Source organism: Salvelinus alpinus, chromosome 7 (assembly GCF_045679555.1).
Source record: "Salvelinus alpinus chromosome 7, SLU_Salpinus.1, whole genome shotgun sequence".
Taxonomy (NCBI): Eukaryota; Metazoa; Chordata; class Actinopteri; order Salmoniformes; family Salmonidae; genus Salvelinus; species Salvelinus alpinus.
In genome coordinates, this window is record NC_092092.1 from 72,895,089 (window position 1) to 72,919,164 (window position 24,076).

The following is a 24,076-nucleotide window of genomic DNA, read 5'->3' on the forward strand; positions in this document are numbered from 1 at the left end:
ACAGATTTAACATGGATGTTTCCACACAGTAGACCCCAGTTCCTTTCAGCTAAACAGATTTAACATGGATGTTTCCACACAGTAGACCACAGTCCCTCTCAGCTAAACAGATTTAACATGGATGTTTCCACACACTAGACCACAGTCCCTCTCAGCTAAACAGATTTAACATGGATGTTTCCATACAGTAGAACCCAGTTCCTTTCAGCTAAACAGATTTAACATGGATGTTTCCACACAGTAGAACCCAGTTCCTTTCAGCTAAACAGATTTAACATGGATGTTTCCACACAGTAGACCACAGTTCCTTTCAGCTAAACAGATTTAACATGGATGTTTCCACACAGTAGACCCCAGTCCCTCTCAGCTAAACAGATTTAACATGGATGTTTCCACACACTAGACCACAGTCCCTCTCAGCTAAACAGATTTAACATGGATGTTTCCACACAGTAGACCACAGTCCCTCTCAGCTAAACAGATTTAACATGGATGTTTCCACACACTAGACCACAGTCCCTCTCAGCTAAACAGATTTAACATGGATGTTTCCACACAGTAGACCACAGTCCCTCTCAGCTAAACAGATTTAACATGGATGTTTCCACACAGTAGACCACAGTCCCTCTCAGCTAAACAGATTTAACATGGATGTTTCCACACAGTAGACCACAGTCCCTCTCAGCTAAACAGATTTAACATGGATGTTTCCACACAGTAGACCACAGTCCCTCTCAGCTAAACAGGAAATCTCTTTTGGCTTTACTTTTGCTCTCCCTTCACCCCACCCTCTCTCTTTCTCTCTCGCTCACTCCCCCACCCCCTCTCCCTCTCTCTCGCCCTCCTTCCAAACTTCTGAGTCAGTCACTATAGCAACCTCTGTCCTTTCTTTCTTGAAACACTCCTTCACATATTCCTCATCCATCTCTCATCCCTCTCTTCTTTCCTTCCTCCTCGAGTGCTTTGTTCCTCTCACTGATCCTCTCTCTCTCTCAAGATCATGTCTACACAGGGTTTTTCAGATTGATCCCAGTCTTCTCTCCAGACCTTCTTAGTCAACTCCGTCTAACCAGCTGTCAGGCCAACCTCACTGTGTTGACTGATAGAGAATGGTTGGACAGCGTACTGACCATGTTGACTAAATATAATATAGGGAATTTCTGTAAGGTTTAAATGTTTTGTAAATACAATTATAAGCATGCTATGTACATGCAGGAAACTTGGCAAGCACACAAACACACACACTCACACACACACTTGGACCAGGGGTTCTCAAACTTTTTTTGTCCCACGACCCCATATTGATATCTGAAAATGCTCACGACCATAACCATGTGAAAAACATTTTATGTAATTAACAGCCAATGTTAAGGTTTTTAATGTGGGACTATGGCAGTCAATTGCAAAACATTCTAACAATATTTCTAATTGTATTTTTAACTCACCATCATATACTGTTAATGTAGGCTATGACAGTCAACTGCAAATGAGTCTGACATAATGTATGTTATCTCACCACCACTAATGGGATGGGTGTGTTTGAAGCAAGTTCCGTCAGGGGGCGTGGTCCACAGTGTGTACCTAATCTCTCCTGTCACATCCAACCTGGACCAATATTTGTTTTTAATGCAGACAAGAGCACTGAAGTGGCGCACCATGAGTCTTAATGCTCAGAGGGTACAGTATTCCTATACTCTTGAATACTCTTGAATACTGTACCGTATTCAAGAGGAATACGGTACAGTATTCCCTTTGAGTCAGGAACCAAAACTCTTCCATAGTGACCCATGAATTGCGTTGTCTGCAGCATTCGGTCACACGACAACTCGGTCAGCTGTTTGATTTCACATACCGTCATGTCAACTGAGCCAGGATTACAGTCAAACAGATTATGGTGATTCATTCACTCATCTGTATAATGTTTTCTGTATTTCTCCAGTTCGTTCAGTTTCACAAATATCTCTGTTACAAAGGCAAGTAGACACGTTTTCTTTTCATTACACAGAAAGTCAACAAATTCCGTTTTTTTATATCCATTGCAAATGACAACAGTTCCTCTCTCAATTCCAAAAATACTTTCAACACTGCCCCTCGATAACCACGGAGCCTCAGTGTGAAATAGTTACCTGCTGCATATCTCTGAGTTCCGCCCTCAGCATTCTTTCTGGCAGTTGCTCTCGGTGTGTCCATTATAGCTCAGTGGGTGTATCATAGAATGTGTTCATATGGCAGAAGGAGACACATTCATAAATAGGTTGCAGAGGCCTGCCCGCCGTCCCGTGATAGATGTAGGCCCATCTGTGCAAAAGCCCACCATTCGATCCCATGTAATCTTTTTCGTCAATATGGCCACGCAGCACACTGAACATCCCCTGAACAGCCGTTTCATGCTCGGGAATTGTGAGACAGAACAATATCTCCTCATGAATAGCATCCCCCAGCATGTAGCGAAAGAAAGTAAATGCATCACGGCCCTCACAGTTAGCGTCCATTTTGAGAGCATCAGGTGGGGAGTTTTTGAGTCGTTCAGTCAGTTTCCTCTTGATTGTTAGCAACAGCATCAATTCTTTCACTCTTAGAAAAAAACGTGCTTTCTTTTAACTCTGATTCATCCAGGGAGACACATTGAGACCTAGGTCTCATTCTCAAGCCTGCCCTGGGAACAACAGTCACATCAGCACACACACAATTATATACAAAATACACAAAACATACACAATATACACATTAACCATTATAATCAAATAAAACAAACACATTCATCACAAAAATTATCCGGAAGTTTTTCCGCTAGCGGGACGCCTAGCCTTAAGAGGTTTTTAACCAATTTCCTAAACTGACCCAGTGACACCATATCATCCAAAAGAAGTGTCAACAGGAGACTATTCCACACATGAGGTGCCTGATATGACAAAGCAGATCTCCTGAACTCTGTGGTTGCCAAGGGAGTCATCAAATCAAATCAAAACAAAGTTTATTTGTCACGTGCGCTGAATTCAACCTTACAGTGAAATGCTTACTTACAGGCTCTAACCAATATTGCAAAAAAGGTTTTAGGTGAACAATAGTTAAGTAAAGAAATAAAACAACAGTAAAAAGACAGGCTATATACAGTAGCGAGGCTATAAAAGTAGCGAGGCTACATACAGACACCGGTTAGTCAGGCTGATTGAGGTAGTATGTACATGTAGGTATGGTTAAAGTGACTATGCATATATGATGAACAGAGAGTAGCAGTAGCGAGGCTACATACAGACACTGGTTAGTCAGGCTGATTGAGGTAGTATGTACCGGTAGACATGGTTAAAGTGACTATGCATATATGATGAACAGAGAGTAGCAGTAGCGTAAAAGAGGGGTTGGCGGGTGGTGGGTGGCGGGTGGCGGGACACAATGCAGATAGCCCGGTTAGCCAATGTGGGGGAGCACTGGTTGGTCGGCCCAATTGAGGTAGTATGTACATGAATGTATAGTTAAAGTGACTATGCATATCTGATAAACAGAGAGTAGCAGCAGCATTAAAATAGGGGTTGGGGGGGTTGGGGGGGTCACACAATGCAAATAGTCCGGGTAGCCATTTGATTACCTGTTCAGGAGTCTTATGGCTTGGGGGTAAAAACTGTTGAGAAGCCTTTTTGTCCTAGACTTGGCACTCCGGTACTGCTTGCCATGCGTTAGTAGAGAGAACAGTCTATGACTGGGGTGGCTGTGGACTTTGACAATTTTTAAGGCCTTCCTCTGACACCATCTGGTGTAGAGGTCCTGATGGCAGGCAGCTTAGCCTCAGTGATGTACTGGGCCGGACGCACTACCCTCTGTAGTGCCTTGTGGTCGTAGGCCGAGCAATTGCCATACCAGGCAGTGATGCAACCAGTCAGGATGTTCTCGATGTTGCAGCTGTAGAACCTTTTGAGGATCTGAGGACCCATGCCATATCTTTTTAGTTTCCTGAGGGGGAATAGGCTTTGTCGTGCCCTCTTCACGACTGTCTCCGTATGTTTGGCCCATTCTAGTTCGTTGTTGATGTGGACACCGAGGAACTTGAAGCTCTCAACCTGCTCCACTACAGCCCCGTCGATGAGAATGGGGGCGTGCTCGGTCCTCCTTTTCCTGTAGTCCACAATCATCTCCTTAGACTTGGCTACATTGAGGGATAGGTTGTTATTCTGGCACCACACGGCCAGGTCTCTGACCTCCTCCCTATAGGCTGTCTCGTCGTTGTCTGTGATCAGGCCTACTGTTGTGTCATCTGCAAACTTAATGATGGTGTTGGAGTTGTGCCTGGCCATGTAGTCGTGGCATCATTGTTAACCAACCTTGTATTATAACCGGGAATTCTAAATTTCAACTAAGATGTTAATTATGTTCGAAGCTTGTGGAGTAGAGCTTTATAAACAAAAACTAGTAAGGAAGTGATCTACATGTCTAGAACCTAAAAGGGTTCTAAGGCTGTCCCCATAGAAGAAACCTTTATGGTTCGAGGTAGAACTCTTTTGGTTCCGGGTAGATCCCTTAGGGGTTCCATCTTGAACCCTTTCCACAGAAGGTTCTACATGGAACTTAAAGGGTTATACTTGGAACCAAAAGGGGTTCTACCTGGAACCAAAAAGTGTTCTCCTATGGGTGACAGCCGAAGTACCCCTTTGGAACCCTTTTTGTTAAGAGTGTAGTTTCACAGTGTTATCTGACAAAGGCATTGCTGTGAGTTTCTGTGCTTCTGCTTCCCCATATTGTTTTCACCACATAAATTGTGGCTGGTAATATCAAGGTCTGTGCAATAGTTTGTAGTTTCACATTCCCCCAGCCATTCACTGGGGGAATATTCTCCAATCATATCGTCAGGTCGGCAAGGAGGAAACTAGTTTGCTAATGAGAAACCTTTGAGTTTAGGAGGCTCTTTTGTGATCACACACACACACAAAACTAATAAAAAAGGCAGACATACATACACACACACGAAACCTTTCCCTCAGCCATCACATGCGGAAACGGTCAGAAAAGTTGGGGGACAAAAATTCAGCTAACTTTCTCAAAATTCCCACATTTCCCATAAATCAGGGTTAGAAGATTCACAGAATCCAACATTCCAACCAGGAACTCTGGAAATCCAATTATTAAAAAACTTTTTTTTTTAAGTTACCGGAATTTTTCAACCCTATGAATGTCACTGTGGTTTGGAATCTCAGGGTTTTTAACCCATTCAAGATGACAAGTGCAACGGTCAAGTGCGGCCTTTTCCAACGATCTAAGGGCGCTCTCTGGTTGAGCTTTATTTAGTTTACATTTTTAAATTTTATTTTGAGAGACAAAGACAGTATTATAATTATTATACTTTTTTTTTTACAGGATTTAAAAAATTCTCTCATGACCCCATTTTCGTATCAGGCAACCCGACATAGGGTCGCCACCCCTAGTTTGAGAACTGCTGTCTTGATCTGTTGGATAGAGATCTTGGCGATCTGTTGGATAGAGATCTTGGCTCACAGAGACCACAGTAACTCTCTGTTGTCCTTGACATTAACTGTGCATCTGTGTCCGTCCAAACCATGTTGTTTCCCTTCAGAACTAGACGTTCATCCATGTTTCTGTCAGATTTCGAAGATGTTCCAAAGGTCAAATATTTATGTGTTATAACACATAAGGTTAAGTTTAAGTTCAGGCATTAACTCTGAATGGTTAAGGTGAGCATCAACTCTGAATGGTTAAGGTGAGGCATTAACTCTGAATGGTTAAGGTGAGGCATTAACTCTGAATGGTTAAGGTGAGGCATTAACTCTGAATGGTTAAGGTGAGGCATTAACTCTGAATGGTTAAGGTTAGGCATTAACTCTGAATGGTTAAGGTGAGCATCAACTCTGAATGGTTAAGGTGAGGCATTAACTCTGAATGGTTAAGGTGAGGCATTAACTCTGAATGGTTAAGGTGAGCATCAACTCTGAATGGTTAAGGTGAGGCATTAACTCTGAATGGTTAAGGTGAGCATCAACTCTGAATGGTTAAGGTGAGGCATTAACTCTGAATGGTTAAGGTGAGGCATTAACTCTGAATGGTTAAGGTGAGGCATTAACTCTGAATGGTTAAGGTAAGGGTTGAGGTTTGGGGTAGGCTTAAAACAAAATAAAAAAATAAAAAATCTGTGTCTGGATTCAAACGTTCAACCTCTGGAATCAGAGGCAAATGCTTATGCCCGTCCACAACGCTCTAGCAAAACCCAAAACGGCTTGAATGTAACCGCGCTCACTGTTGCACCTAGTGGCCAGTTTCCACGTCATCTCCAGACATCCTCAGACATGGATGGATGCCAAATAATGACTTGTATCACGGGTGACCTGGCTCTGTGTGTGTGTGTGTGTGTGTGTGTGTGTGTGTGTGTGTGTGTGTGTGTGTGTGTGTGTGTGTGTGTGTGTGTGTGTGTGTGTGTGTGTGTGTGTGTGTGTGTGTGTGTGTGTGTGTGTGTGTGTCTGAAATAACACTGTGGACCAAACACAGACTTTTCCACAAACCCCCTCACCATCCTAACCTTTCCATTCCTTAACTTCTTTCTCTCCTTTGACTTCATCCTTTTCTTAATCCGTTCCAATGAATCCCCCAGTGACAGAAAGAAAAGGAGAAGAAAGAGAGGTATAGAAGGACAGAGAGAAAGATGATAACATCCTAAAGCTTCAAGAGCAGTGTTACAATATATCCTATGTGTAGAATTGTTCATCTCAGGACACAAATTGAAAACATTACTGTCCCCATTCATGACCTTCAGAGGGAGATGGGTCTTTATATCCAATACTGCTCTCCTTTCTGGTCCACTGTCTTGCCGTGTGTGTGTGTGTGTGTGTGTGTGTGTGTGTGTGTGTGTGTGTGTGTGTGTGTGTGTGTGTGTGTGTGTGTGTGTGTGTGTGTGTGTGTGTGTGTGTGTGTGTGTGTGTGTGTGTGTGTGTGTGTGTGTGCGTGTGCGTGTGCGTGTGTGTGTGCATGCGTGTGTGTGTGTGTGTGCGTGTGCGCACCTGTGGTTTTTGTGTCTAATATTAACAGACACACACACACACACACACACACAGAAGCGCTGCATTTTAAAGACTGTGTTTACATCACAATGGTGCAGCATTGGCCCAAACTGCTGAGAGCTGACGTTGGCTAGGGAGGACAGCGTCAGTATCATTGTATTCTACTCAATGGATTATTGTAAGAAAAAGAGGTAATATACAAGCTTTCACACACTTCAAAACAATTTCCTCACAATGTTATCAGGTTGTGATAGCAATGGTACAATATGTTTGTGAAAATGTATTATTCATGCATCTTCCTCTGTCTAGGTGTCTACTCAGACTAGGCTGTAAATATACCATAAAATCTTTCCACAGACTTCAGAACTGTTTTTGGCTGCTAAACACATCAAGTATAGTACATGCCCTAGTTATGACTTTATACAACTTTGCACCTTGTTACAAACACAGGATGCTTCCCAAATGGTACTCATAGGGGCTGTGGTCAAAAGCAGTGCATTAGAAATGGAACTCCATTTGGGACACGGGCACGGTCAGCTGAAGTGTTACCACAGCGATGCTCTGAGAGAATTCCATTTGGGACACGGACACGGTCAGCTGAAGTGTTACCACAGCGATGCTCTGAGAGAATTCCATTTGGGACACGGACACGGTCAGCTGAAGTGTTACCACAGCGATGCTCTGAGAGAATTCCATTTGGGACACGGACACGGTCAGCTGAAGTGTTACCACAGCGATGCTCTGAGAGTCCTCAGTGATGTCATCCTCGTCTAGCTTTCTAACCTTATTTTTGACCTGCTCTTTTCTTCGGGTGCTACACATCAAACTGTCTCCGTCTCCTACCTGTCTCTGTCTCCTACCTGTCTCTGTCTCCTACCTGTCTCTGGCTCCTACCTGTCTCTGGTTCTTACCTGTCTCTAGCTCTTACCTGTCTCTGGCTCCTACCTGTCTCTGGTTCTTACCTGTCTCTGGTTCCTACCTGTCTCTGGTTCCTACCTGTCTCTGGTTCTTACCTGTCTCTGGTTCCTACCTGTCTCTGGCTCCAACCGTTCTCTGGTTCCAACCTGTCTCTGGCTCCTACCTGTCTCTGGCTCCTACCTGTCTCTGGTTCCTACCTGTCTCTGGCTCCAACCTGTCTCTGGCTCCAACCTGTCTCTGGTTACCACTAGTAAATTACCAACACAATATTACCACTAGTATATTACCGCAATATACTGTATTACCACTAGTGCATTACCATAGTATATTACACTAGTATATTACACTAGTGTAATACCACAGCACATTAACACATTACATTAACACAGTATTTTACCACTAGTATATTTCCACTAGTATATTTCCACTAGTATAGTACCACTAGTTTAGTACCACTATTATATTCCAGCTAGTATATTGTAAGCACACACACACACACACACACACACACACACACACACACACACACACACACACACACACACACACACACACACACACACACACACACACACACACACACACACACACACACACACACACACACACACACACACACACACACACACACACAAACACTAACACTTAGCTACACCACTTGTGCTGCTGCCATGTTTGTACAGTTGTTCCCACTTTGTTAACACTCGTTTGCTGAAACTACATCTCAGGTACTCAAAACTATAAAAATAAAACACAAAATATTTAGCCAATTTCCCCAAACCGCACAGACATCTTGCAAAATGAAACACAGCAATCAAAATCATGTACTCCCTGCTCAAAATGAAACTCATCATACTAATGAGACACACATCAAATGAATCTAACTTAGTGACAACTGAGATCACACTAATGTGACATGTTTAAAATACTATTATCAGAACATATTTCAGTGTAAAGACTAAGAATTTGGTTATACTGTATATTGTTTGAGTGTACTCAAACGAGAAAGTAACAAATGAAAAAATGTAAGTTTTATATTTCAACATGACTATTGTATATTTCAACATATATGTCATACAGCATACTTTAAGCACACATACAGTAAAAATGCAAACATACAGTAAATACATTTTGCATATGCAAAGGAAGAAACATAGGCCTATTTGTGGTACTGTACTGTATTTTAGATCAATTATACTGAATTGATAAAGAAACTATCAAAATACAGTAAAATCATAAGTCAAGAAACAAATACTCCATTACAAAAACAGAATCTGTCTGTTGTTTTGGTCCGGACACAGATTTTCATCAACATCACAGGCGATTTTCACCTTGGCCAGACAGCGGGGGAAATATCTTCTGGCATGACGTATTCACCCCTGACAGGACTCTGCTGGAATGTCACCACAGGCCTCCTCCATTGCCTGGACAAGGGCCATCCGTTCATGGGCTTTGTGATCATACACCACCGCCATGCTGAAAAACAACTCTTCAATGGGGTTGAGAAATGGAGAATATGGTGGGAGATAGAGAATTGTAAACCAGGGATGGTCACGGAACCAGTTGCGGGCATAAGCAGCCCGATGGAAAGTCACGTTGTCCCAAATTAGAACATTTGCTGCTCAGGATCACCTGGCCCTCTCTGCTCAGGATCACTTGGCCCTCTCTGCTCAGGATCACCTGGCCCTCTCTGCTCAGGATCACCTGGCCCTCTCTGCTCAGGATCACTTGGCCCTCTCTGCTCAGGATCACCTGGCCCTCTCTGCTCAGGATCACTTGGCCCTCTCTGCTCAGGATCACCTGGCCCTCTGCTCAGGATCACCTGGCCCTCTCTGCTCAGGATCACCTGGCCCTCTCTGCTCAGGATCACTTGGCCCTCTCTGCTCAGGATCACCTGGCCCTCTCTGCTCTGGCTGTAACAGATGGTCATGTAAGGTGTTCAGGAAATGAAGGAGATGTGCAGTGTTGTATGGTCCAAGGGTGGCTTGGCGGTGGAGGATCCCATTGTGTCTCATAGCTGCACATATGATGACATCCCCCGCGCTGGCCAGGTACCTCAATGATGGCTCACTGACCAATGATGTTCCTTCCTTGTCTTCGCTAAATTGAATCCAGCCTCATCTATGAATATGAGTAGTGGGGGGTGGGACTTGCATCCAACTCCGTGATTCTCTGAAATGACAGTAAATATTGTAATTGCAACATCAGTGAGTCTCTAACATTTCAGTGAGTCTCTAATGTTTGTAATACTATTACACTACTTATGTGCACATACTCATACCGTTTATCCTTCACTCTTTGGGAATCCCTTTCAAATGGGACTCTGTAGATTTGCATTATCCGGAGATGGTGTTTCTTAAGGATGTGGGCTAGGGTTGATAAGCTCACTTTGATGTTATGGAAGATGGCAGGGTTTTCAGTAATCTGTTGTTGGATTTTCCGCAGTCTTAAGGCATAATTTTCAACTACCATTCGCACAATGGCAGCCTCCTGTTCATCTGTAAATAGATGCGTTCTACCACCACGTGGTGGTCGTCTTTCAGTTAAACATTACACTACAGTAATACAGTATACAAGTTAAACATATTACAAAGTAGTATAGCTCCCACTTTCATACATACAGTAATACAATAAACATTTACTTTGGAATCTACAGTTTTTACTGTGCTTTACGATGTACTAAATCAAATCAAATTGTATTTGTCACATGACCCGAATTCCACAGGTTTAGACCATACAGTGAAATGCTTACTTACAAGCCCTTAACCAAAAATGCAGGTTTTGTAACGATCTGGGTGTAGTGGGTGCGAAGTCAGGCGCAGGAAGCAGAGAGTTCAGTGGTAGTGCTAATTAATGCACAAAACGGCGAACATAAGCCACCCCACAAAACACAGGGCGCACACAAAACAAATGCCCCAAAACCGGGGACTGAAACAGTCCAGCAAATCCCACGAAATGAGAAACACGTAAACCTCAAACGTGCACCCTAGCCACACAAACAATCCCGCACAAATAGCAGGCGGGCCTGCTGGGTAATATAGCCCAACTAATTAACCAAACACAAAACAGGTGAAACCAATAAACAGAAAAGGGGAGAAAAGGATCAGTGGCAGCTAGTAGGCCGGTGACGACGACCGCCGAGCGCCACCCGAACGGGAAGGGGAGACACCTTCTGTAGAAATCGTGACAGGTTTAAGAAAAACACGTTTTAAGAAAGTATGTACTAAATAAACTGAACTAAACAATAAATATATACAAATAAAAATGAAAAAAAAATGAAAATATAAAATTAACAAATTATTAAATAGCAACAATAAAATAACAGTGACAAGGCTATATGCAGGGGGTACCGGTACCTCAGGCGAGCAAAACCTCAAGACTTTATTTATATTAGATTTCATGCACCAGCTGTTATTGACAAATAGACACAGACCACCACCCCTTGTCTTACCGGAGGCAGCTCTTCTGTCTTGCCGATGCACGGAAAACCCAGCCAGCTGTATGCTATCTATGTTGTCGTTCAACCACAACTCGGTGAAACATAATATTTCAAAAAATGTTATGTCCCGTTGGTAGGATAGTCTTGATCGGAGCTCATCCAGTTTATTATTCAATGATTGTACGTTGGCTGATAGGACTGATGGTAGAGGCGTTGCACACTCACCGTCAGATTTTTACAAGGCACCCCGACCTACATGACTATATGACTGTCTCTTCTTCATGCGAATGACTGGGACTTGGGCCTTGTCCTGTGTTTGAAGTAAATCCTTTGCATCCGACTCGTTAATGAAAAAATCTTCATCCAGTACGAGGTGAGTAATTGCTGCGCTGATGGCCAGAAGCTCTTTTCGGTCATAAGAGACGGTGGCAAAAACGTTATGTACAAAATAAGTCACAAATAACAAAAAAAAACACACAATAGCACAGTTGGATGGGAGCCCGTAAAACAGCACTCAAGTGGTAAAAGTAGTAGATAATTCCAATGTCTGCAGTACATACCTATTCTCATTTTGGAACGTCCGGATAATGGATGCCACAATGAAGCGGCTCAGATTGGGCTGCACTCTCTGCCCAGCCTCTCTCTGACAACATGGTCCACCACAGTCGCCCCAATTTCATCAGAGATTACTCTTCGTGGACTTGGTCTTCCTCTATCTCCACCTCCACTTCTACCTCCCCCTGCCCCCTGCCCTTCACACCTCTCTGTAAGGTTGCTTTGATTACTCTCTAAACACAGGAGTACTCACCCGTAGCCTTTTTATCCACACCAAAGGTCTGAGAGCAGTGAACATTTACACAAATAGTGTTTGCACATGTGAAGAGTGAAAGTGATCTATTAGTAATTGAGCTTAGCTTGTTGAACAGTGTTGCTTTTCATTTTCACACAAGATATTTTTGTTACGAAATTTTTGTTATAGAATTGCAGATTTGGTGTCTGGTTCTCCTAAATGAGTACAGGTTTGGGTCATTGTGCCTCATGTGACAGTTTTAACTTCTTATGGCTGGGGGCAGTATTGAGTAGCTTGGATGAATAAGGTGCCCAGAGTAAACTGCCTGCTACTCAGGCCCAGAAGCTAAGATATGCATGTACTTAGTAGATTTGGATAGAAAACACTCGGAAGTTTCTAAAACTGTTTGAATGATGTCTGTGAGTATAACAGAACTCATATGACAGGCAAAAACCTGAGAAAAAATCCAACCAGGAAGTGTGAAATCTGAGGTTTGTAGTTTTTCAAGTCATTGCCTATCGAATATACAGTGTCTATGGGGTCATATTGCACTTCCTACGGCTTCCACTAGATGTCAACAGTCTTTAGAACCTTGTTTGATGCTTCTACTGTGAAGGAGGGGGGAATGAGAGCTGTTTGAGTCAGGAGTCTGGCAGAGTGCCACGAGCTCAGTCTCACGCGCTCCCGTGAGAGTTAGCTGCGTTCCATTGCATTTCTACAGACAAAGGAATTATCCGGTTGAAACATTATTGAAGTTTTATGATAAAAACATCCTAAAGATTGATTCTATACTTCGTTTGACATGTTTCTACAAACTGTAATATGACTTTTCGTCTGAACTTTCGCTTGGACTTGCCCGCGCCTCCTAAGTTTGGATTTGTGTACTAAACGTGCTAACAAAAAGGAGGTATTTGTACATAAATTATGGACTTTATCGAACAAAACAAACATTTATTGTGGAACTGCGATTCCTGTGAGTGCATTCTGATGAAGATCATCAAAGGTAAGTGAGTATTTTTAATGCTATTTCTGATTTCTGTTGACTCCAAAACATGGCGGTTACCTTTATGTCTCGTTTTTGTGTCTGAGCGCCGTACTCAGATTATTGCATGGTGTACTTTTCCGTAAAGTTTTTTTTTAAATCTGACACAGCGGTTGCATTAAGGAGAAGTTTATCTAAAGTTCCATGTAAAACACTTGTATCTTTTATCAATGTTTATTATGAGTATTTCTGTAAATTGATGTGGCTCTCTGCAAAATCACTGGATGTTTTGGAGGCAAAACATTACTGAACATAACGCGCCAATGTAAACTAAGATTTTTGGATATAAATATGAACTTTATCGAACAAAACATAAATGTATTGTGGAAAATTAAGTCATATGAGTGTCATCTGATGAAGATCATCAAAGGTTAGTGATTAATTCTATCTCTATTTCTGCTTTTTGTGACTCCTCTCTTTGGCTGGAAAAATTGCTGTGTTTTTCTGTGACTAGGTACTGACCTAACATAATCAGATGGTGTGCTTTCGTCGTAAAGCCTTTTTGAAATCGGAAACTGTGGTGGGATTAACAACAAGTTTATCTTTAAAATGGTGTAAAATACTTGTATGTTTGAGGAATTTTAATTATGAGATTTCTGTTGTTTGAATTTGGCGCCCTGCACTTTCACTGGCTGTTGTCAAGTCGATCCCGTTAACGGGATCTCAGCCGTAAGAAGTTTTAATGTGTAAACATTTGGGGAAAACGGTATTATTCTTACTTTTCTTATTATTTATCCTGCTACCAGTGACTTTCTCCTAATCTCCCACCTACATGTAGATTTCTGCCTCAGTACTCCAGTATCTCTGCACATTGTAAATGTGGTATTTGCACTGACCCTGTAAATAGCTTCCTCTCTCATGTTTTCTTTATTATATGCAGTATATATTATTAGTTCTACTATTTTGATATTGATTACTGCACCGTTGGGTAGAATCTGCAAGTTAAACATTTCACTGTACTTGTCCATGTAAAAACGTTATTTTTCGGGGGGTGTCTGACAGATGGGTCCATCCTTCAACCAAGGCTAGCCGACAGACAGAAAGTGGGATGGGCTGGAGGATGGGAAGACACACAGACATTTCCCTCTCTCCCTCTTCTCCCTCTTGTTGTTTCTGCTCCCCCACTCTTTCCCTGGGGTGTCTGGCAGATTGGTTTGGCCTTTTAGCAAGGCTAGCTGACAGACAGGTAGACGGGTGAGTGGGCACACAGGCGCACAGCTGACAAGGTCACTGTCTAGACTTTGAATATGTCTAGTCATACTAGAACGTTAACGTACACAGTACTGTATGTTTTCTCTGACCAAACATAATTTAGGGAATAGTATGCCATTTCAGATGCAGCCTGGTTATGGTGTGTTGTGTTGTGGTGTTTTGTGGTGTGTTGTGCTGTGTCGTGTTGTGCTGTGTTGTGGTGTGGTGTGGATGGGTTGTGTTGTGGTGTGTTGTGGTTGTGTTGTAAGGGTGAATACCCTGTGACTGGAGGTGAGGGATCCAGGGAAAGGCTAACAGGCTAATAATAGGCTAACGGGTGTAGATGGTAGATTAGCACTGAGACAAGCCAAAGATGCTGTAGAAAGTACACCTCTAATCTAAAAGAAAGTTCTCTGTCTAGGGCCTAACATCACATTCAACCGGGTCTTGCATCTTCAGCTCTGTAACAATGCTAGGAATTGTACTGAATACGTTGTTTAGCATTAGAAGATCTAAATGCTTCACTCTCATCTCATCAGCTCAAAAGATCTTGTTGGCAAACTATAGTTGTGCTCTTTAAGTCCTGTGCTTGATGTGGCTGTACCGCAACCACAGAGAGCAAAGACAGAGCTGGTTTCTTTCGCACCCATGTACTGTACGTGTTTTTTTTTTAAATATTTATTTAACCTTTATTTAATTTTAATAACACTATCTTCATAACACTATCTTTATAACACTATCTTCACAACACTATCTTCATAACACTATATTAATAACACTATCTTCATAATACTATCTTAATAACACTATCTCCATAACACTGTGTTAATAACACTATCTCCATAACACTATGTTAATAACACTATCTCCATAACACTATCTTAATAACACTATCCTCACAACACTATCTTAATAACACTATCTCCATAACACTATGTTAATAACACTATCTCCATAACACTATCTTAATAACATTATCTCCATAACACTATCTTAATAACATTATCTCCATAACACTATCTTAATAACACTATCTCCATAACACTATCTTCATAACACTATCTTAATAACACTATCTCCATAACATTATCTTAATAACACTATCTTAATAACACTATCTTAATAACACTATCTTCCCAACACTATCTTCATAATACTAGTATATGACAGTTTTTCGCCTCCTGGTCTTGGTTGTAATAAACCCTCCTTGTCCCTTTCAGATAAAACTCCAAACGAAATGACACTTCTTATCTGCTACACCTCTCTCCAAGGTTATCTCTCACACACCACCACACACGCACTTACCCACATGCGGCGATCATCCATTCACCAACTCTGCGTCTCACAAAGACACAGGAGTTTGAACAGAAAATCTCTAATTTGGACTTATCAGATCAAAGGACAGATTTCCACGCGTCTAATGTCAATTGCTTGTGTTTCTTGGACCAAGCAAGTCTCTTCTTCTTATTGATGTCCTTTAGTAGTGGTTTCTTTGCAGCAATTCGACCATGAAGGCCTGAATCAAGCAGTCTCTGAACAGTTGATGTTGAGATGTGTCTGTTACTTGAACTCTGTGAAGCATTTATTTGGGCTGCAATTTCTGAGGCTGGTAACTCTAATGAACTTATCCTCTGCAGCAGAGGGAACTCTGGGTCTTCCTTTCCTGTGGCGGTCCTCATGAGAGCCAGTTTCATCATAGCGCTTGATGGTTTTGCGACTGCTTTTGAAGAACCTTTCAAAGTTCTTGACATTTTCCGGATTTCATGTCTTAAAGTAATGATGGACTGTCTTTTCTCTTTGCTTATTTGAGTTGTTCCTGACATAATATGGACTTAGGGCTATCTTCTGTATACCAACCCTAACTTGTCACAACACAACTGGCTGGCTCAAACACATTAAGATTTAAATAAATTCCACAAATTAACTTTTAACAAGGCACACCTGTTAATTGAAATGCACTCCAGGTGACTACCTCGTGAAGCTGGTTGAGAGAATGTCAAGCATATGCAAAGTTGTCATCAAAGCAAAGTGTGGCTACTTTGAAGAATCTAAAATCTATATTTATTTGTTTAACACTTTTTTGGTTACTTCATGATTCCTTATGTGTCATTTCATAGTTTTGATGTCTTCACTAATATTCTACAATGTAGAAAATGTAAAAAATAAATAAAAACCCTTGAATGACTAGGTGTCCAAACTTTTTACCTGTACTGTATACTGTTGGTAGTGGTAAATTGACTCTGCGAAATATAGATAATAGACAGCAGCAGCAGTGGTGATAATGAACGTGTGTGTATTGGGGTGTCAGTGTAAGTATGTGTGAGTGTGTGAGTAGAGTCCAGTGTGTGTGCATGGAGTCAGTGCAAGATAATTCATTTTTTTTTAAAGGGTCAAGGTAGTCCAGGTAGCCATTTGATTAACTATTTAGCAGTCTTGTTTAGCAGTATAATGGCTTGGAGGTAGAAGCTGTTTAGGGTCCTGTTGGTTCCAGACTTGTTGCGCTTGTACTGCTTTCCGTGAGAGAGAGAGGTGGAGAACGGGATAGAGAGAGTGAGAGAGGGAGGGGGAGGGCAGGGGGATAGGGGAGAGAGGGGGAACGAGAGTAGAGAGCTGAAAGATAACACAGCTTTCAGAACTATTCTATTTGTCAACTCTGGGGAGTAGAGTATAGCCGGAGGGAGACATGCATAGCGCTGAGATTTCTTCCTAAGGTGTAAGAGATATTCAGCCACTGAAGGAGGACATGTTGAATTAGCCACTGAAGGAGGACATATTGAATTAGCCACTGAAGGAGGACATGTTGAATCAGCCACTGAAGGAGGACATGTTGAATCAGACACTGAAGGAGGACATGTTGAATCAGCCACTGAAGGAGGACATGTTGAATCAGCCACTGAAGGAGGACATGTTGAATCAGCCACTGTAGGAGGACATGTTGAATCAGACACTGTAGGAGGACATGTTGAATCAGACACTGTAGGAGGACATGTTGAATCAGACACTGTAGGAGGACATGTTGAATCAGACACTGAAGGAGGACATGTTGAATCAGACACTGTAGGAGGACATGTTGAATCAGCCACTGAAGGAGGACATGTTGAATCAGCCACTGAAGGAGGACATGTTGAATCAGCCACTGAAGGAGGACATGTTGATTCAGACACTGAAGGAGGACATGTTGAATCAGACACTGAAGGAGGACATGTTGAATCAGCCACTGAAGGAGGACATGTTGAATCAGCCACTGAAGGAGGACATGTTGAATCAGCCACTGAAGGAGGACATGTTGAATCAGCCACTGAAGGAGGACATGTTGAATCAGACACTGAAGGAGGACATGTTGAATCAGCCACTGAAGGAGGACATGTTGAATCAGCCACTGAAGGAGGACATGTTGAATCAGCCACTGAAGGAGGACATGTTGAATTAGCCACTGAAGGAGGACATGTTGAATCAGACACTGAAGGAGGACATTTTGAATCAGCCACTGAAGGAGGACATGTTGAATCAGCCACTGAAGGAGGACATGTTGAATCAGCCACTGAAAGAGGACATGTTGAATCAGCCACTGAAGGAGGACATGTTGAATCAGACACTGTGGGAGGACATGTTGAATCAGACACTGAAGGAAGACATGTTGAATCAGACACTGAAGGAGGACATGTTGAATCAGACACTGTAGGAGGACATGTTGAATCAGCAACTGAAGGAGGACATGTTGAATCAGCCACTGAAGGAGGACATGTTGAATCAGACACTGTAGGAGGACATGTTGAATTAGCCACTGAAGGAGGACATGTTGAATCAGCCACTGAAGGAGGACATGTTGAATCAGACACTGAAGGAGGACATGTTGAATCAGCCACTGAAGGAGGAAATGTTGAATCAGCCACTGAAGGAGGACATGTTGAATCAGACACTGAAGGAGGACATGTTGAATCAGACACTGTAGGAGGACATGTTAAATCAGACACTGTAGGAGGACATGTTGAATCAGCCACTGAAGGAGGACATGTTGAATCAGACACTGAAGGAGGACATGTTGAATCAGCCACTGAAGGAGGACATGTTGAATCAGCCACTGAAGGAGGACATGTTGAATCAGCCACTGAAGGAGGACATGTTGAATCAGACACTGAAGGAGGACATGTTGAATCAGACACTGAAGGAGGACATGTTGAATCAGCCACTGAAGGAGGACATGTTGAATCAGCCACTGAAGGAGGACATGTTGAATCAGCCACTGAAGGAGGACATGTTGAATCAGCCACTGAAGGAGGACATGTTGAATCAGACACTGAAGGAGGACATGTTGAATCAGCCACTGAAGGAGGACATGTTGAATCAGCCACTGAAGGAGGACATGTTGAATCAGCCACTGAAGGAGGACATGTTGAATTAGCCACTGAAGGAGGACATGTTGAATCAGACACTGAAGGAGGACATGTTGAATCAGCCACTGAAGGAGGACATGTTGAATCAGCCACTGAAGGAGGACATGTTGAATCAGCCACTGAAAGAGGACATGTTGAATCAGCCACTGAAGGAGGACATGTTGAATCAGACACTGTGGGAGGACATGTTGAATCAGACACTGAAGGAAGACATGTTGAATCAGACACTGTAGGAGGACATGTTGAATCAGACACTGAAGGAGGACATGTTGAATCAGACACTGAAGGAGGACATGTTGAATCAGACACTGTAGGAGGACATGTTGAATCAGCAACTGAAGGAGGACATGTTGAATCAGCCACTGAAGGAGGACATGTTGAATCAGCCACTGAAGGAGGACATGTTGAATCAGACACTGTAGGAGGACATGTTGAATTAGCCACTGAAGGAGGACATGTTGAATCAGCCACTGAAGGAGGACATGTTGAATCAGACACTGAAGGAGGACATGTTGAATCAGCCACTGAAGGAGGAAATGTTGAATCAGCCACTGAAGGAGGACATGTTGAATCAGACACTGAAGGAGGACATGTTGAATCAGCCACTGAAGGAGGACATGTTGAATCAGCCACTGAAGGAGGACATGTTGAATCAGCCACTGAAGGAGGACATGTTGAATCAGCCACTGAAGGAGGACATGTTGAATCAGACACTGAAGGAGGACATGTTGAATCAGACACTGTAGGAGGACATGTTGAATTAGCCACTGAAGGAGGACATGTTGAATCAGACACTGAAGGAGGACATGTTGAATCAGACACTGAAGGAGGACATGTTGAATCAGCCACTGAAGGAGGACATGTTGAATAAGACACTGTAGGAGGACATGTTGAATCAGCCACTGAAGGAGGACATGTTGAATCAGCCACTGAAGGAGGACATGTTGAATCAGCCACTGAAGGAGGACATGTTGAATCAGCCACTGAAGGAGGACATTTTGAATCAGCCACTGAAGGAGGACATGTTGAATCAGCCACTGAAGGAGGACATGTTGAATCAGCCACTGAAGGAGGACATGTTGAATCAGCCACTGAAGGAGGACATGTTGAATCAGCCACTGAAGGAGGACATGTTGAATCAGACACTGTAGGAGGACATGTTGAATCAGACACTGTAGGAGGACATGTTGAATCAGCCACTGAAGGAGGACATGTTGAATCAGCCACTGAAGGAGGACATGTTGAATCAGACACTGTAGGAGGACATGTTGAATCAGACACTGTAGGAGGACATGTTGAATCAGCCACTGTAGGAGGACATGTTGAATCAGCCACTGAAGGAGGACATGTTGAATCAGCCACTGAAGGAGGACATGTTGAATCAGACACTGTAGGAGGACATGTTGAATCAGCCACTGTAGGAGGCAGTGGTGGATTTAGGTATAGGTGACATGGGCCGCCGCCCTGGGCGGCATCTGCCGGGGGCGGCACGGGGCGGCAGCACAAAAAGAAATCGGAATGGTGACATTTGCGCGATCGGTTTTCTATCGCTCATTTGCACGTCACATCAATGATATCATGTCACTGTGTGGGACTATGGGTCAATTAACCTTGTCGGAGTGGGCATCCTGACTCTAGTTTGTGAGCTAGGTAGGCTACTGCCTGGGAAGGTCTCCCACTCAGAAGTATGAGATGGGGAGGGGGGCTGGGCTAGGTTGACCTCGGGTCTCCCCACTGGAAGCCCGAGGTAGCGGGAGCGGGGGAATCTATCAAATAGCGCACCTCTAACTTTGTACACTACTAATGCAATTAGTAATATCAGTCACACTACGAAATGCTACCAAATAAACCACAATTCACATAATACTGTGAATATATAGTTTCACAGACATATTTTTGAATTTTTTTCTGGTTTGTGTCAAGTCATTAGTAATAATATAAAACCAGTCTGCACACCACCAAGGTGAATTGGTTGAGTCTTGACTCTTAGTTGACAGTGTTGGGCAATGGATAATGTATTGATGCTCGAGTGCCAAATCATCACAAATGTATTTCTGTTTGACTTTGTTACTTCTATTTGATATTTATAAGTCTTATTTTTGTATATATGTTTATATATAATATAGTTTCAAATGTTACGATTATTTATTTGTGTTGTTCCAAATGTCTGAATAAAAATGTGTTAGTGCAGAATGGTGTTGTTTTTTTGTGTTGGCGGGGGTGTGCTGAAGGGGGGGGGGGGTTCGCCCAGGGAGCCATTCAAGCTAGAACCATAACTGGTAGGAGGACATGTTGAATAGAAAACCCAGGAAAGTGTTTCTGTGTGTGACACTAAGATCTGGGTGTGGAATAAGCTGAATAGAAAACATGGGGAAGATGTCTTTCTCAACAATATTTCACGGTTTGACACGGTTTTACTTCAGTATTCAATGTTTGTCCTGAATGGTTAAGGTAAGGGTTAAGGTTCGGGAGGTTTGGGATAGGATTAAAAATGGAACACTCAGAGCCATAGCTCGCGGCTTTTGCCCATCTGCCATCCATGTCCGCAGCACCCTAGTAAGCCGTGTGTGTTGATCATAATAACGCTCACTGTTGCCCCTAGTGGATGGTTTGAAGGCATCCCCGATGTCCTGGGGACCTAGATGAACGTTGAATGTCGCCTTGAATCTAAAGTGACCTGGCTGATCTTTCTGAGAAGGGAAAAATCATGTTGCCTGCAACGGAAAACATGAGACGTTTGTTCCGTCTGCGAGAGATGAAAAGTCTTTAGAAGCTTTTTAGAGTAGAAAAAAATAGAAGACTAGCTGTCTTTGAGAGGAAAAGTGTTGTGTAGCTTTTTGAAATAGTCACTAAAGGTGTTGTTGTACGGCATGTTGACCTGAACTAAAGTAATCCGTTCACAGTTTAAGACAACTATCTCACTCTCTCTTTCTCTTTAACTTCCTCTAACTTCCTTCTCTTCTATTGTGTCGGAGCCGAGCCAGCCGGTCACAGTGTCTGTGAAAACCTTCCATCGGCATTATGCCCGTTATCTCTCCCTTGGGAAGGCAGATCCATAAAGGAATTTTCTTTCTGTCATACAGACAGATGGGAGCTTTGCCATTTAAAAGCAATCAGCCGGTGGGCTCCTCACCCCAGGACCTTCAGCCAAAGGCCAAATCCCTGTGAGTCTACCCAGAGATAGGGCCTCAAGGCAGGGGAGGGATCAGGCTGGCCAGCCCCTCTGTCCTGGTCTGCCCTGAATGGCTGATAACTTCTTTATAACCTCAAAGGCCATGGCATGATGGCACTGACACAAAGATACTTCCAACACTATATCTAGCAGCTGTTTGCTCTTTTCTGGACATTCATCTCCCTTATCGGATTCAGATGCCTTCTGAGTCTTACTTTGTTTAAAATTCTTTGAATCCATCAATCTCTCTTTTCTCTCTCCCTTCAGCAGGAGTAAATGCCAATGTTATTGCTAACACTGAGCAATGTGGTAAAGGTTTCACAGAGAGATGGAGATGGGTTGTCAGACTGTATTTGACAATCTTGACATTATTAGACTTCTTCTGTTAGCTGAAAGATAGTCAGTTTCTTACCTGCAGCAATATGTACTGTGTTCTCTGTTGCAAGTAAGTAACTGGAACAATTACAGACATGAGGGTCAAGACAGTTTAAATGTGTCAGTGATACAAGCTACTGTAACATGTCAATGTCCTTCCCATCAAACTGGGAACAGAGCAAATAGATCTGACAAACGAAAGAGATATTTACTGCGACGGAAAGTGTCGTGTAATCTTAAGCTCATCAAAGTGAAAGAATGCTCTGGTGTTTCATTATATCACCCTGGACCACATGCAAACGCTTCAGCCTCTTCCCTGTGAACTTCACCTACAGACACACACAGTGCCTTCGGAAAGTATTCAGACCCCTTGACCGTTTCCTCATTTTTTTTAACGTTACGGCTTATTCTAAAATTGATTAAATAAACAAGAAATACTCCGAAATATACACACAATACCCCATAATGACAAAGTGAAAACAGGTTGTTAGAAATTTTTAAACATAAAAAACTGAAATTATTCGGAGTCTTTACTCAGTTCAGCGTTGAGTCTTCTTGGTTATGACTCTACAAGCTTGCCACAACTGTATTTCAGGAGTTTCTCCCATCATTCTTCTATACAGATGCTCTCAAGCTCTGTCAGGTTGGATGGGGAGCGTTGCTGTGCAGCTATTTTCAGGTCTCTACAGAGATGTTCGATAGGGTTAAAGGCCAGGCTTTGGCTGGGCCACTCAAGGACATTCAGAGACTTGTCCCGAAGCCACTCCTGCATTGTCTTGGCTGTGTGCTTAGCGTCGTTGTCCTGTTGGAATGTGAACCTTCGCCCCAGTCGAAGGTCCTGAGCGCTCTGGGGCAGGTTTTCATCAAGGATCTCTCTGTTCTTCGTCCCTGTCAAGCCTGCTCCCGCTCTCCTTTTCTGGTGCCCGAGGGCGCCAGACTGCCTTCATTACGCACACCTGTCACCATCGTTACGCACACCTGTCACCATCGTTACGTACACCTGTCACCATCGTTACGCGCACCTGCGCTTCATCACTGTTTACCATCACGTGCAGCAGCGCATCATTGGACTCACCTGGACTTCATTACCTTGTTGATTGCCCCTCCTATATCTGTCTGTTTCTTTGTTTCGATCCCTGTGTCAGCATTAATGTTGTTGTTGTGTTCCTGTCCTGCTGTCCTGTCCTGTTCCATGTCGGTTGTTAATTAAATGTTACCTGTTCCTGCTTCTCATCTCCAGCGTTGATCCTTACAGAATGCTGACACCACTAAAATAATCATCAGGGAGTTTTGGTTGGTGACATCGGGTTCGGGTGCTATCGCCGGGGGAACCGGGGGTGCCTCAGCTAGCTTGTCGGGCTTCCACGCCTTAGTTGGATCGAGAGGTCGTCTTGCCTCGGTGGGTTCGGGAGGCGCCCACCCCACGTCATGCTTCAGCCGGCCCATCAGGCTCCCACGCCTCAGCCGGTTCGTCAGGCTCCCACGCCTCAGCGTGATCATTGGGCTTTCACGCCTCAGCTGGATCATGAGGCTCCCATCCCTGAGCCGGCTCGCCAGGCTCCTACGCCTCTGCCGGTTTGTCCGGCTTCTAGGACCAAGCTGGATTGTCCAGCGCCCATGCCTCGGCCGGCCCAACAGGCTCGCCCAGGTGGGACTTTGTGTGGCGTCCTTAGAGGGGTGGGTACTGTCACGTCTGCTCCCGCTCTCCCTATCTGGCACTAGAGGGTGCCAGACTGCATTCATTACGCACACCTGTC